Here is a 16,916-nt window from a genome sequence, read left to right as displayed (position 1 = left end):
GACTTCTGTGTGTTCTTAAATCAATCCCTCCTTCCCAAAGCTAAACACCCCTGTACGTCCCACTCACCCCTCTTTCCTGTATTCCGTTCCCCATGTCTTTGCCACACACCTCCTAATTACAGTACCGAGTGCTCTAATCCTCTAGTCTAGTCTACACCAATCCTCTCAGGCACGGAAGCCTCCCTGTCTCTTGCAGTGCACTCTAGGGGATGTAGTTCTTTACTACTCTCCTACCACTAGCTGACATCTGCCAGAACTGCAAATTCCAGCATCCCCCGCGGCTTGCTTCTTTCTTCTTGGTCTGGGATTGGCTGCAGGTTGCAGAATGAATAACCAGCAGCACCATGGACATAGCCCTGCGCAACTCCATCAAAAAGTAAGTAAAAGTCTGTGTCTGTGACATAACTCAAATCCCATTTTGTTTGTGTGTGTGTGAATACATGTGTGCATGCATAACACTTATTTGTGCATGCAGAGAGAAATATAAATATATAGTCAGTAATGTATAACACTGCATCATGTGTATATTTCTTCTCCCTGTATCAGCACATATAGATATAGAATAGACCAGTGGTGTTAAACTCGGGCCCTCCAGCTTTTGTTGGACTACATATCCCAGCATGCCCTGCCATAGTTTTAGCATTCCCTAATAGCAAAATTGTGGCTCTGCATGCTGGGATGTGTAGTTCCACTGCAAATAGAGGGCCTGAGTTTGACGGTTGATGCTAGATCCTATGTGTCTAAAGGACCTCTGTGACCTATCAACCACGTGACCGCTGCAGAAAGGCTGGACCGCTCCTGCTTCACCATCCACGAGGGCATAGTGGGGGAATAAATATTTGTGGCGAGTGCAGCGAGCCACCGTGCCCGAAGCGAGCCCGCAAGGGGATACTTTTGGTCCCCGTTAGCATCCCCGCCCCTCCCCCTTTCATGCCGGGTCACGTGGGTGTGAGGTCACATGATAGGAGGGGCTGGCATCTGGATTGCATGCCAGCCTGTTGCAGAATACTCCCTCTGTATATTATGTAGCAACCTGACTGTATAGGAACTCTGCAGTACTATGTTATAGAGGGGATGTATTTATTATCCCGGTTTTTGGGATAATCCCAGCACCGGCATCCTGACCGACGGCATCTTACTTTTAAGAAGTGGGGTTAGGTGGATGGTTAGGCACTAGGGGGAAGGTTAGAAACTGGGGGTGGGCTAAGGTTTTAGGCTGCGGGAGGGGGGTTATTAGGTGTAGGGGAGAGTTAGGGGTATGGTTAGGTATCGACAGGTGTTGGTATCCTAACCTTAGTGGGATGCTGGCATTGGGCTTCTGACCGCCGAGATCCCGAGCACTGGCATCCCGTACCCAACCCATATAGAGGTGTAGGATGTGGGGTAAACTGTATGCATTGTGAGCACATACTGTACTTACTTCCTTCTGCACATCTGGAGAGAATAAATCCAATGTAACTGTCCGCTGTGCACCTTTTCACTGCTGTATTGGATGCTATTCTCTCAGTGTCGCAGAGAACTGGCTAATCCCTGATATAATTCACTCTGCATTCTATCATATTATTAGTATTATATATGTATGTAATACATATATAATGCACCCACATACACAGCTCTGTGTATTGTGTCAATGTAAAAGACTGAGTCCAAGAGATGTGCTCTATATTCCATTATCCATGTGTGCCTCCTGCTTGTTGTATTCTTTCTTATTTATTAATATAAGTATTGTTGTATTTTTTCTAATGAGCAGGGTGATGGACGAGTGGATGGACCAGAGTGTGAGGGTGTCTACTAGGTTCTACTAGGTTCTAGAAATGCCCGCTAAGCACTGTGTGGCATAATGTGAAATAAGAGCATTGTGTGGCATATGTACTGGCGGCAGTACAGTGTGGTCTTAAGTTAACTTGGGGCACTGCTATGTGACATAATATGAACTTGGGGCACTGTGTGGTATAATGTGAATTAGGGTACTACTATGGGCATAACATTAACTAAGGCACCACTATAGTTCATACATTGATCTAGCGCACTACTATGGCACTCCTATAATGGCTGGCCACTCTCTCTGGTCAGCTGGCCACAGCCTTCCAGCTACTGGCTGTGCCCTTTAGTGGGCCTCTGTAGTTGCATTCCCCAGGTGGGCCCTTCATGCCCCAGTCCAACACTGCCCAAGTCTCTCCTATTTACATATCTGACCTAATCTCCCTTCACACTCCTGCCTGCCCACTTCACTCCACAAATGAATGCCACCTCTTCTCCCAACTGATTACTTCCTCCCACTCCCCCATTAGCTATGGAACTCTATTCATACCTGCTCACTCACACTTACACATACTCACCTAGTATTTGTGGTAATCCATAGGGGTACCTATAAAAAAATAAACATACTCACCTCTCCTATGCATAGGTCACATCCTCTTTATTCCAAGTAGGCATCCAAGGGATTAAAATAAAAAAAACTAGCATTACCGAAACCGAAACCAAGCCGGACTGAGAAAAGGTATGTGTTGCCAGCCAATCAGCATTATCTGCTGATTGGCTGGCGGCTCCTACAATGACTGGGCAAACGTGTGCTCCAGTCATTCACGCGGAGTAAAGGTATGTGTACACACATACCTTTACTCAGTCCGGCTTGGTTTCGATAATGCTTGATGTTTTATTTAAACTCCTTGGATGCCTACTTGGAACGAAGAGGACGTGACCTACGCATAGAAGAGGTGGGTATGGATTTTTTTTTTTTTTATAGGTACCCGTATGGATTACTACGGATTAGGGGTGTGCACCGGCCACTTTTCGTGTTTTGGTTTTGGATCTGGATCTTTCTTCGTGTTTTGGATCTGGATTGGTTTTGCCAAAACCACCCTTCCGTGTTTTGGGTTCTGGGTTTTGTGTTTTGGATCTGTATTTTTTTTTAAAAAGCATAAAAACAGCTAAAATCACAGAATGTGTTGATTTTTCTGCTCCTATGCTATTATTAACCTCAAAAACCTTAATTTCCTCTCATTTCCAGTCTATTCTGAACACCTCACACCTCACAATAGTGTTTTTATATCCAAAAGGTTGCACCGAGGTAGCTGGATGACTATGCTAAGCGACAAGAGTGGGCGGCACAAACACGTGGCCCATCTAGGAGTGACACTGCAGTGGCAGACAGGATGGCAGTTTGAAAAACTAGGCCGCAAACAGTACATAATGAAAAGAAAAAAAGAGGTGGAATTGTTCTTGGGCCCTCCCACCCACCCTTATGTTGTATAAACAGGACATGCACACTTTAACAAACCAATCATTTCAGGGTCTGCCACACGACTGTGGCTGAAACTATTGGTTCGTTTGGTCCCCCCCAAAACAAGCTGGCAATTAATCTGTCCCTGCACAAACTGGCTCTACGGAGGCAAGATGTCGTCCTCATCCTTCTCATTCACCGATTTCTCACCCTCTTCAGTGTTGTGTACATCCTCATCCTCAGAGAGTATTAATTCGTCCCCGCTGGAATCCACCACCACAGGTCCCTCTGTACGTTCTGGAGGCTGGTCTCCCTGGAAGAGTTGATAATTCATTTTTATGAACATCATCTTCTCCACATTTTGTGGAAGCAACCTCCTACGCCTTTCGCTGACAAGGTTCCCGGCTGCACTAAACACTCTTTCGGAGTACACACTGGAGGGGGGGCAACTCAGGTAAAATAGAGCCAGTTTGTACAGGGGCCTCCAAATTGCCTCTTTTTCCTGCCAGTACAGGTACGGACTGTCTGACATGCCTACTTGGATGCTGTCACTGATGTAATCCTTTAACAGACAGACGCACGCTTGTCGCTGATGCTTTGAGGATGCAGGTGCGGCTACAGCCCACACATTTCACAAAGACAGAAAAAAAAAGAATAATTTTTTATATTGTTTGGAATGCACTTTGGGGGTTACAGCACCCTTTAACGGACAAGCCAGCCGGCCCTTTACTCATGACACAGGCGCACCCAGTCGCTGAATGGCGAAAGTGGCCAGAAATTTTTTGGGCCACCCAAAGCGTCTCCTGCACGCCCCTGTTGCTTTTTAGAAAATTCTGCACCACCAAGTCTATTGTGTGAGCAAAACATGGGACGTGCTGGAATTTGCCCAGATGTAATGCCCGCACAATATTGGTGGCATTGTCAGATATCACAAATCCCCAGGAGAGTCTAAGTGGGGTAAGCCACTGGGCGATGATTTCCCTCAGTTTCTCTAAGAGGTTGTCGGCGGTGTGCCTCTTAATGAAACCAGTGATACACAGAATAGCCTGCCTTGGATCGAGCTGGCGTTTCTGAGATGCTGCTACTAGTGACGCTGCTGTTGTTGCTGCGTAAGGTGATACATTTACCCAGTGGGCTGTCACAGTCATATAGTCCTTAGTCTGCCCTGTTCCACTTGTCCACATGTCCGTGGTTAAGTGGACATTGGGTACAACCTCATTTTTCAGGACACTGAGGACACTTTTTCTGATGTTTCTGTACAGTCTCAGTATCGCCTGCCTAGTGAAGTGGAATCTAGACGGGATTTGGAACCGGGGACACACTACCTCCATCAATTGTCTAAATCCCACTGCACTAATGGCGGATACCGGACGCACGTCTAACACCAACATAGCAGTCATGGCCTCAGTTATACGTTTTGCTTCAGGATGACTGCTGTCGTACTTCATCCTCCTCGCTAAGTACTGTTGGAGGGTCAATTGTTTCGTAAAAGTAGTGGTGTTCCTACTTCCTCTCTGGGATGATGAACAACTCCCAGCAGCAGTAACAGCACTAGGATGAAGTGGTTCTTGATCTTTCCCTATTTTATTTTTATCGGTGAAAGTTTGGTCCTCCATTTATGTTATATTGATATATACATGCGGCTAAGGCGCACACAAACACAGAAAATAATTTTTTTTTTTTGTTGGAGACTAGTGCACTTTGTGGGTTACACCACCCTTTAAGAAATGAGCCAGCCGGCTCTTTACTTATGGGACACAGGCTCATGCTTGGTGCTGCTCCTTTGTTGATGCACGTGCAGCTACAGCCCACACAATTCACAAAGACAGAAAAAAAAAGAAGAATTTTTTATTCTTTGTGGAGCGCACTTTGAGGGTTACACCACCCTTTAACAGACAGACAAACGCTTGTCGCTGCTGCTTTGAGGAGGCATGTACAATGCAGACAATTCACAAACACAGAAGAAAATGTTTTATTTTTGTTAGAGTGCACTTTGGGGGTTACACCACCCTTTAACGGTCAAGCCAGCTGGCCCTTTACCTATGACACAGGTGCACGCTTGGGGCTACTTTGTTGATGCACGTGCAGCTACTGCGTACACAATTCACAAACACAAAAAAATATATATTTTATTTTTTTTGGAGTGCACTTTGGGGGTTACAGCACTCTTTAACGGACAAGCCAGCCGGCCCTTTACTTATGGGACACCGCCGCACGCTTGGCGCTGCTCCTTCGTTGATGCATGTGCAGCCACAGTGCACACAATTCACAAACACAGAAAATATTTTTTTATTTGGTTTGGAGTGCACTTTGGGGGTTGCAGCACCCTTTAATGGTCAAGCCAGGAAGCCCTTTACTTATGACACAGGCGCACACGCTTAGCGCTACTTTGTTGATGCACGTGCGGCTACTGCGCACACAATTCACAAACACAAAAAAACATATTTTGTTTATTTTTTTTGGAGTGCACTTTGGGCGTTACAGCACCCTTTAACGGACAAGCCAGCCAGCCCTTTACTTATGGGACACAGGCGCATGCTTGGCGCTGCTCCTTTGTTGATGCACGTGTAGCCACAGTGCACACAATTCACAAACACAGAAAAAATTATTTATTTCGTTTGGAGTGCACTTTGGGGGTTACAGCACCCTTTAACGGTCAAGCCAGGAAGCCCTTTACTTAGGACACAGGCGCACACACTTAGCGCTACTTTGTTGATGCACGTGCGGCTACTGCGCACACAATTCACAAACACGAAAAAATATATTTTTTTATTTTTTTTGGAGTGCACTTTGGGGGTTACAGCACCCTTTAACGGACAAGCCAGCTGGCCCTTTACTTATGGGACGCAGACACACGCTTGGCGCTGCTCCTTTGTTGATGCACGTGCAGCCACAGTGCACACAATTCACAAACACAGAAAATAATTTTTTATTTGGTTTGGAGTGCACTTTGGGGGTTACAGCACCCTTTAACGGTCAAGCCAGCCAGCCCTTTACTTATGGGACACAGGTGCACGCTTGGCGCTACTTTGTTGATGCACGTGCGGCTACTGCGCACACAATTCACAAACACAGAAAATATATTATTTTTTTTGCACTTGGGGGGAGCACCCCTGATGGACAGAGCACCCCCTGGGCAACACTACAGCACCCCTTTAGGACTGGGACACTGCACAGGACTTTGGAGTGGACACAGCCCCTATGGACAACTGACTGCACAACACAGTCCAGCCAGCCCCTATGGACTTTGGAGGAGTGGACACAGCCCCTATGGACAACAGCAGCACAGCACAACACAGCCAACCCCTATGGACTTTGGAGAAGTGGCCACAGCCCCTATGGACAACAGCAGCACAGCACAACACAGCCAGCCCCTATGGACTTTGGAGGAGTGGACACAGCCCCTATGGACAATAGCAGCACAGCACAACCTAACCAGCCCATATGGACTTTGGAGGAGTGGACACAGCTCCTATGGACAACAGCAGCACAGCTCAGCACAGCACAGCACAACACTACACTGCACTGCACTACCCTACACAGCCCAGCCAGCCCTAACTCCCACCCTCCCTCTTCACTGTCCACAGCCGAGTGAGAAAATGGCGCCGACGCGGGTACCTTATATAGAATCCCAAACCCGCGAGACCCGGAAGGCGGGATGATGATGTTTTGCCTCGATTTCAGATCCGAGTCAGGCGGGAAAGTCGAGCCTGACTCGGATCAGCCTCGGATCGGGGAGGCTCGGGGGTGTTCGGTTTTCAGAAATCCGAACCCGCTCACCCCTAATATCAATATACATAAATGGAGGACCAAACTTTCTCCGATAAAAATAAAATAGGGAAAGATCAAGAACCACTTCCTCCTAGTGCTGAAGCTGCTGCCACTAGTCACGACATAGACGATAACATGCCATCAACGTTGTCTGCCAAGGCCGATGCCCAATGTCATAGTAGAGGGCACGTACAATCCCAAATAACAAAGTTCAGAAAAATGACCTTAAAAAAACATATAAATCATCTGAGGAGAAATGTAAACTTTCCAATATGCCATTTACGACACGGAGTGGCAAGGAACGGCTAAGGTCTTTCCCTATGTTCATGACTAGTGGTTCAGCTTCACATGACGATGGAAGCCCTCCTCCCGCTAAAAAAATCAAACGAGTTAAGGTGGCAAAAGCACAGAGAAGAACTGTGCATTCTAAGAAGATATCACAAATCCCCAAGGAGAGTCCAAGTGTGGTGGCGGTTGCGATGCCTGACCTTCCCAGCACTGGACGGGAAGAGGTGGCTCTTTCCACCATTTGCACGCCCCCTGCAAGTGCTGAAAGGAGCACCCACAGTCCACTTGCAGATATGCACATTGAAGATGTCACTGTTGAAGTACAACAGGATGAGGATACTGGTGTAGCTGGCGCTGAGGAGGATGTTGGCGAGGAGGATTCTGATGGTGATGTGGTTTGTTTAAATCAGGCTCTGTGGGAGACAGAGTTGTTGTCCGTGGGATGAAAAAGCCCATCACGGTCATGCCTGGGCAGAAGACCAAACATTCCACCTCTTTGGTCTGGCAATATTTCTAACCAAATCCGGACAACAACTGTCTTGCCATATGTACCATATGTAAAGGTGAAATAAGTAGGGGTAGGGACGTTAACCACCTAGGAACATCCTCCCTTATACGGCACCTGCAGCGCGTTCATAAAAAGTTACTGTCAAGTTCAGAAACTTTGGCTAAGACCGTAAGCAGTCCAGAGACACCTAAATCCCGTTGTCCTGTTGTATCCAAGCGCCTGCAAACCACACCGTCAACTCCCTCCTCGTCAATTTCCTCCTTAGTCAGGATCGGAAGTAGTTCTGCAGGCCATGTCACTGGCATGACTGACTCTCCTATCTGGGATTCCTCCGGAGGATCCTGCATTGCTACGCCTACTGCTGCTGCTGCTGCTGTTGCTGCTGGGAGTCGTTCATTATCCCAGAGAGGAAGTAGGAACACCACTACTTTTACTAAACAATTGACCCTCCAACAGTCCTTAGTGAGGAGGATGAAGTACGACAGCAGTCATCCTGAAGCAAAACGTATAACTGAGGCCTTGACTGCTATGTTGGTGTTAGATTTACGTCCGGTATCCGCCATTAGTGTAGTGGGATTTAGACAATTGATGGAGGTAGTGTGTCCCCGGTTCCAAATCCCGTCTAGATTCCACTTCACTAGGCAGGCGATACCGAGACTGTACAGAAACGTCAGAAAAAGTGTCCTCAGTGTCCTGAAAAATGCGGTTGTACCCAATGTCCACTTAACCACGGACATGTGGACAAGTGGAACAGGGCAGACTAAGAACTATATGACTGTGACAGCCCACTGGGTAGATGTATCACCTTACGCAGCAACAACAGCAGCGTCACCAGTAGCAGCATCTCAGAAACGGCAGCTCGTTCCAAGGCAGGCTACGCTGTGTATCACCGGTTTCAGTAAGAGGCACACCGCCGACAGCATCTTAAAGAAACTGAGGGAAATCATCGCCCAGTGGCTTACCCAACTTAGTCTCTCCTGGGGATTTGTGATATCTGACAATGCCACCAATATTGTGTGGGCATTACATCTGGGCAAATTCCAGCACGTCCCATATTTTGCTCACACAATAAACTTTGTGGTACAGAATTTTCTGAAAAGCCACAGGGGCGTGCAGGAGACGCTTTGGGTGTCCCGAAAAATTTCTGGCCACTTTCGCCATTCAGCGACTGCGTGCCGAAGACTGGAGCGCCAGCAAACACTCTTGAACCTGCCCCGCCATCACCTGAAGCAAGAGGTTGTGATGCGGTGGAACTCAACCCTCTATATGCTTCAGAGGATGAAGGAGCAGCAAAACGCCGTTCAAGCCTATACATCCACCTATAACATAGGCAAAGGAGGGAGTATGCACCTGACTCAAGCGCAGTAGAGAATGATTTCCGTGTTGTGCAAGGTTCTCCAGCCCTTCGAACTTGCCACACGTGAAGTCAGTTCAGACACTGCCAGCTTGAGTCAGGTCATTCCCCTCATCAGGCTTTTGCAGAAGCAGCTGGAGAAAGTGAAGGAGGAGCTAAGACGGAGCAATTCCGCTCGGCATGTGGGACTTGTGGATGAAGCCCTTAATTCGCTTTGCCAGGATTCCAGGGTGGTCAATCTGTTGTAATGAGACCACTACATTTTGGCCACCGTGCTCGATCCTAGGTTTAAAGCCTATGTGGTGTCTCTCTTTCTGGCCGACACAAGCCTGCAAAGGTGCAAAGACCTGCTGGTGAAAACACTGTCAGCTGAAGCGGAACGCGACATGTCAACAGCTCCTTCTTCATTTTCTGGGGCTGCCAGGAAACAACTTAGGTATCCTAAGCAACCCGCTGGCGGTGATGCAGGGCAGGCAGGACCAAGTTTGGACATCTGGTCCGTACTGAAGGACCTGGCAACAATTTCTGACATGTCTACTGTCACTGCATATGATACTGTCACCATTGACAGAATGGTGGAGGATTACATCGGTGACAGCATCCAAGTAGGCATGTCAAACAGTCCGTACCTGTACTGGCAGGAGAAAGAGCCAATTTGGAGTCCCCTGTACAAACTGGCTCTATTTTACCTGAGTTGCCCCCCCTCCAGTGTGTACTCCAAAAGAGTGTTTAGTGCAGCCGGGAACCTTGTCAGCGAAAGGCGTAGGAGGTTGCTTCCACAAAATGTGGAGAAGATGATGTTCATCAAAATGAATTATCAATTGTTCCAGGGAGACCAGCCTCCGGAACGTACAGAGGGACCTGTGGTGGTGGATTCCAGCGGGGACGAATTAATACTCTGTGAAGATGAGGATGTACACAACACTGAAGAGGGTGAGGAATCGGTGGATGAGGAGGATGAAGACGACATCTTCCCTCCGTCGAGCCAGTTTGTGCAGGGACAGATTAATTGCCAGCTTGTTTTGTGGGGGCCCAAACGAACCAATCATTTCAGCCACAGTCGTGTGGCAGACCCTGGTGCTGAAATGATTGGTTTGTTAAAGTGTGCATGTCCTGTTTATACAACATAAGGGGGGGTGGGAGCATAGGCAAATGCAGGGGGGGTTTCCGTCTGCCTGGAAACCCCCCTCCCCAGCACACACCATGGCCTCAATAGAAATAGTTATATAATAGAATGTTATTAGTGCTGCATGTTATTCTCATTATCACAAATGAAATGATTAGCACCGCGTGTGAATCTTTTAAAATGTGTCAGCCAGTAATAAATGTACCTGTGCACCAACTAGGAGATGTGGAAACGTGCACTGTTAGGGGTGCACTGCTATAGACCATCAATAGGGTTAATAATTAATACTGTACAATAATACACTATCCAGTACATAAGGAGACCAATATATACATATATGTCCAGGGCAGTGCTAAGTTCTTCTGCTGCTCCCTCAGAGTCCCGGACTTGCTCCAATGCTCTGTAATTGTGCCCACATCTGACATAAAAACTTTCAGCTCAGGCAGGATGGCCCTACTACCGCATCTAATGGCTTACTGTGATCGCTGTATATGCTGGAATTATGCAACACAATATACTTTGTATGTAACATATTAAAGCTGGATAAGTGCTGAATATGCCCTCTTCATGGACTGGCCACACTCACTCTAAAATCAAGCATTTGGAAACCCCCCTCTAGAAATCCTGCGTTTGCCACTGGGGAGGGCCCAAGGACAATTCCATCTGGTACCTCTTTATTTTCTTTGCATTATGTACTGTTTGGGACATAGTTTTTCAAACTGCCATCCTGTCTGCCACTGCAGTGTCACTCCTAGATGGGCCACGTGTTTGTGCCGCCCACTTGTGTCGCTTGGCATAGTTATCCAGCTACCTCGGTGCTACCTTTTGGCCTAAAAACAATATTGTGAGGTGTTCAGAATAGACTGGAAATGAGCAGAAATTAATGTTATTGAGGTTAATAATAGCATAGGAGCAGAAAAACCCACAAATTCTGTCATTTTAGCTGTTTTTATGCTTTTTTCCAAAAAAATCCAAACCCAGAACCCAAAACACGGAAGGGTGGTTTTGGCAAAACCAATCCAGATCCAAAACACGAAGAAATATCCAGATCGAAAACCAAAACATGGAAAGTGGCCGGTGCACACCCCTAATTGATATATACGTGCGGCTAAGGTGCACACAAACACAGAAAATAATTTTTTATTTTTGTTGGAGACTAGTGCATTTTGTGGGTTACACCACCCTTTAAGAAATGAGCCAGCCGGCTCTTTACTTATGGGACACAGGCGCACGCTTGGTTCTGCTCCTTTGTTGATGCACATGCAGCTACAGTGCACACAATTCACAAAGACAGAAAAAAAAGAAGAATTTTTTATTTTTTGTGGAGTGCACTTTGGGGGTTACACCACCCTTTCACAAACAGACGCACGCTTGTCGCTGCTGCTTTAAGAATGTAGGTGCGGCTATAGCCCACACAATTCACAAGACAGAAAAAAAAAGAAGAATTTTTTATTCTTTGTGGAACGCACTTTGAGGGTTACACCACCCTTTAACAGATTGGGCAGCGTTACTCCCGGAGCCAGAGGCGTCACTAGGGTTGGTTTCACCCGGTGCTGTAACGCAAAATTTCTGGCCACTTTCGCCATTCAGCGAATGCGTGCCGAAGACTGGAGCGCGACCAAACAATCTTGAACCTGCTCTGCCATCACCTGAAGCAAGAGGTTGTGACACGGTGGAACTCAACCCTCTATATGCTTCAGAGGATGGAGCAGCAGCAAAAGGCCATTCAAGCCTATACATCCACCTATGACATAGACAAAGGAGGGAGTATGCACCTGACTCAAGTGCAGGGGAGAATGATTTCCGTGTTGTGCAAGGTTCTCCAGCCCTTCGAACTTTCCACACGTGAAGTCAGTTCAGACACTGCCAGCTTGAGTCAGGTAATTCCTCTCATCAGGCTTTTGCAGAAGCAGCTGTGAAGGAGGAGCTAAGATGGAGCGATTCTGCTCGGCATGTGGGACTTGTGGATGAAGCCCTTCATTCGCTTTGCCAGGATTCGAGGGTGGTCAATCTGTTGAAATCAGACCACTAAAGGTTTAAAGCCTATGTGGTGTCTCTCTTACCGGCTAACACAAGCCTGCAGAGGTGCAAAGACCTGCTGGTTAAAACACTGTCAGCTGAAGCGGAATGTGACACGTCAAGAGCTCCTTCTTCATTTTCTCCAGCACCTGGGGCTGCCAGGAAACAACTTAGGTATCCTAAGCAACCCGCTGGCGGTGATGCAGGGCAGGCAGGACCAAGTTTGGACATCTGGTCCGGACTGAAGGACCTGGCAACAATTTCTGACATGTCTACTGTCACTGCATATGATACTGTCACCATTGACAGAATGGTGGAGGATTACATCGGTGACAGCATCCAAGTAGGCATGTCAAACAGTCCGTACCTGTACTGGCAGGAGAAAGAGCCAATTTGGAGTCCCCTGTACAAACTGGCTCTATTTTACCTGAGTTGCCCCCCCTCCAGTGTGTACTCCAAAAGTGTGTTTAGTGCAGCCGGGAACCTTGTCAGCGAAAGGTGTAGGAGGTTGCTTCCACAAAATGTGGAGAAGATGAAGTTCATAAAAATGAATTATCAACTCTTCCAGGGAGACCAGCCTCCAGAACGTACAGAGGGACCTGTGGTGGTGGATTCCAGCGGGGTCATATTAATACTCTGTGAGAATGAGGATGTACACAACACTGAAAAGGGTGAGGAATCGGTGGATGAGGAGGATGAGGACGACATCTTGCCTCCGTAGAGCCAGTTTGTGCAGGGACAGATTAATTGCCAGCTTGTTTTGTGGGGGCCAAACGAACCAATCATTTCAGCCACAGTTGTGTGGCAGACCCTGGCGCTGAAATGATTGGTTTGTTAAAGTGTGCATGTCCTGTTTATACAACATAAGGGTGAGTGGGAGGGCCTAAGGACAATTCCATCTTGCACCTCTTTTTTTTCTTTGCATTATGTACTGTTTGGGGCCTAATTTTTCAAACTGCCATCCTGTCTGCCACTGCAGTGTCACTCCTAGATGGGCCACGTGTTTGTGCCGCCCACTCGTATCTCTTAGCATAGTCATCCAGCTACCTTGGTGCAACCTTTTGGACATAAAAACACTATTGTGAGGTGTTCAGAATAGACTGGAAATGAGTGGAAATTAAGGTTATTGACATTAATAATAGCATAGGAGCAGAAAAACCCACATATTCTGTGATTTTAGCTGTTTTTATGCTTTTTTCAAAAAATACAGATCCAAAACACAAAACCCAGAACCCAAAACCCGGAAGGGTGGTTTTGGCAAAACCAATCCAGATCCAAAACACGAAGAAAGATCCAGATCCAAAACCAAAACACAAAACACGAAAAGTGGCCGGTGCACACCCCTAATAATAATGGAAGCTGCGATCTGCAGTGCTAATAACACTTTGCCGGAGAATTCTGTGAAATCTCCTGCATTATGTGATTAGTACATAGGAGCAATACGTGAAAATATGTATAAACTGCAGTTTCTGCATAATTTTATGTAAAAAAACCCAGCTTGATACTGTACATACAGTAGGCCCCTTAGTCTTTCTACCTCACTCAGGGCCAGCCTGAGCTCTATTTTTTTGGTATGCGAAAATATATTTCGTCCCCCCAGGTGTACTTATAAAAATTAAGGAGGCGTGGTCGCATGGGAAAAGCCATACCCACAAGCCACACCCCATTTTTGTTTCACTGGAGGCATGCCCAGTGCCCCGGGAGAGAGAAGCAAGCCAAAGGGGGGCAAAAACAAAGAGAAGAGAGACTGTAGACAGGTGCAAGGTATTTAAGTAGAGAGAGCAAGAAAGGTAGAGAGAGAGAGAGGAGGGGGGCAGAGAGAGGCAGAGATATGAGCACAAAATGTTTTGTATTGACAGTAGTAGGGGCCTCCTGTGTGACACCATCTACCCCTCCAACTCCCTCCTGCTGCTGCTGGATACACACAACCCTCACTCCCCACTCACTTGTGGGCACGTTTCTGCCAGCATGGACCCAGCAGACTGCTTTTTACCAGCCTGCGCCCTATACATACACAGGCAGCAGAGGCGAATAAGTGCTTCTTAGTGGCACTCCGCCACAGCTGCTTGAGCTCTTGGCAGTCGCAGTGCACTGGAGGGGGAATCTAAGCCCCTGCCCTGTCCTGGCTTTCAGTGCACAGGTTTTTATAAAGGCACTGTGTCACACAGTGCTGCAAGCTGGATAATGGTGCTCTTGTCCTGTCACGGGTGTTAGTGTCGGGGCAGGCAGGGGACAGAGTGAGTAACAGTGACTCTGTAACTAACTGTGGTGGCGCATGTCTGGCTGTGGCGCCCTCCACAGACTGGCGCCTTACTCAGCTATGTACCTGACGTAACTTTAGGGCCGGCACCGTCCTCACCTCTCCTCCTTAAGTATCTCAACCACCGCTTGCCTTGGCTAGCGATGCAGACTGCTTCATCTGTGCATCATGTCCCGTGGCTCCTCTTAATACTGTATGCACAAAGCAGTGGCGTAAGTTGATACCAGGTGCCTGGAGGCAAGATAATGGTTGGTGTCCCCCTACCAACAATCCAACCACCACAGCAAACAGAGACACATTCCCTCCACCACTAACATCTCAACCTCAGCAGCACCCAGAGACAAACTCCCGCTCTAACACCCCAACCTCAGCAGCACCTATAGTTACTCTCACCTCAATCTAAGCAGCACTGAGGGGGTCCAATTATGAATGATGGTATTTGCAATGCGATCTGGGCATGACATTACCGCCTATGATCGCATTGCAAGATGCGATCATAGCGCTGGGATGTATTTTCCGGCACATGCAGGGACAGTAGGAGCCCGTCCCTTCGATGTGCCCAGAGTGCTGTCAGGGATACTGCGCATGCACAGCCGCCATTGCCAGGGGAGGGTTCGCTGGTAAGTTTTGCGATATGATACGCCATCTTAAGATGGCGTCAGCCAATCTCCGGACTGCATCGCATTCCGCAAGTTGTTAAATTTAAGAACATTGCATTCTCCATAGAGACCTAAGGGGGAAGCGTTTGCCAGCGGGACTGGCAGGTATCAGCAGGTATCAGAGATATCTGCTGCCTTCTCTCCTGTATACATCTGAGGGAATCTTAATATTTGTGGTTAACCCCGAAAACTGGTGTTTTTGTGGATTAAGCCACAAATATACAATGATAAATGGGCATTCTAGAGTTAAGGCCCCCATACATGGTGCAATATAGCAGCCGATCCGACGGATTGTACCAATGTGTGAGGTTGTACATCGCACATCCAGATCTTACTACATGTTAACTTGATCTGGGGATGCGATGTACGATCCCATGCAGTGCTATGCGGGTGGGGGAGGGGGGTGCCGGCATATTGGGTGATCGGCCACCTGATAGTTCTGTGTGTGGGGACCGCCCGATATGTCGGCCGTCGGATCGCAAGTCACATAGGAAGGTGTATATCGCACTGTGTATGGGGGCCTTTACACACTCCCCCCACTTAACACCTCAATCTCAGCAGGACCCAGATACACCATTACCAGCCCTACCCACACCCCAGCAGCACCCAGAGTTACACTCCCACCCCTCTGACCAACACCAGCAGAACCCAGAGACACGCCCTCTACTAACACCCCAACCCCAGCAGCACCCAGAGTTACCCTTCCCCTCTTGACCAACACCCCAATATCAGCAGCAGTTACACCCACCCACCTAACACCAGCAGCAGTTACACACTCCCCCACCCTCCCTAACCTAACACCAGCAGCAGCAGTTACATTACACCCACCCCCTCCCCCATACCAACACCCCATCACCAGCAGCACTTACAAAACTTCCCCCCTTACCAACACCAGCAGCACCAAGAATATAACAAAAAAAAAACTTCCTTACCTGATGCTGGTGATTGCTGGTCTTCCATCCGAGTTGGCTGTGTAGTGTGTACTGCTTTCCCATAGACTTGATACAACAAGCAGCCATCCCCGGGAAGCTGGCAGAGCAGAGCTCAAGGAGGTGGAGCTTCTCAAGCTCAGCCTCTGATCATACTGATGCCGATGTTATATAATATCCGGCTATCAGTAGCAGCAGCTAAAATAAGAGCTGCCTGGCAGCAATTACAATAAAAAAATAAAAATGCCCGGGGGACACGTGCCTTGGTGCTCCCCCCTGAATGCGCCTATGGCGGCAGCGCATGTGGAGGGGTGCGGGCAGGAGTGTGGTGGTGGGGGAGGGGTGCGCGCATGAGTGTGCTGCTCTTGGTGTCACCCCCTTGGAGGGTGACACCCGGTGCAGCCCGCTCTCCCCGCACACCCTTGTGACGCCACTGCCAGTAACTGAAGTACAGTATAACTGTTAAATTTATCTTCATATACTCCAAGTGATTTCAGTGATGAGATTGTGTTCTTCACATGCATTTCAACTGTGCTTAAGAAAAGCTTACTTTCCAGATGAATGGTGACACTTCCAATCTGTGATAAGTGCAGAAAGAGCAACCACCTTGCTTGCAACCCATCGTATTGAAACTTTCTAATCTTGCTTTCCACGTTTTCTGCTACCACTTTCAATTCTTGCATTAGGTCGCCCACATACCTTACACACATTCGTATTACTAAGAAAGCTTACGAAACCATCGGTAACATCGAGTACAATCGGAGTCTCACGCACACTTG

General features: G+C 47.8%; 1 pseudogene; it reads right to left on the bottom strand.

The window, feature by feature from the left end:
• The window catches only part of LOC148518355 (zinc finger protein 862-like), a 161,064-nt pseudogene that overhangs the window by 63,908 nt on the left and 80,240 nt on the right, over positions 1 to 16,916 (bottom strand).

This window comes from Taudactylus pleione, unplaced genomic scaffold (assembly GCF_031769625.1).
Source record: "Taudactylus pleione unplaced genomic scaffold, aTauple2 ptg000201l, whole genome shotgun sequence".
NCBI classification, from domain to species: Eukaryota; Metazoa; Chordata; class Amphibia; order Anura; family Myobatrachidae; genus Taudactylus; species Taudactylus pleione.
This window is presented reverse-complemented; position numbering and strand designations above follow the sequence as displayed.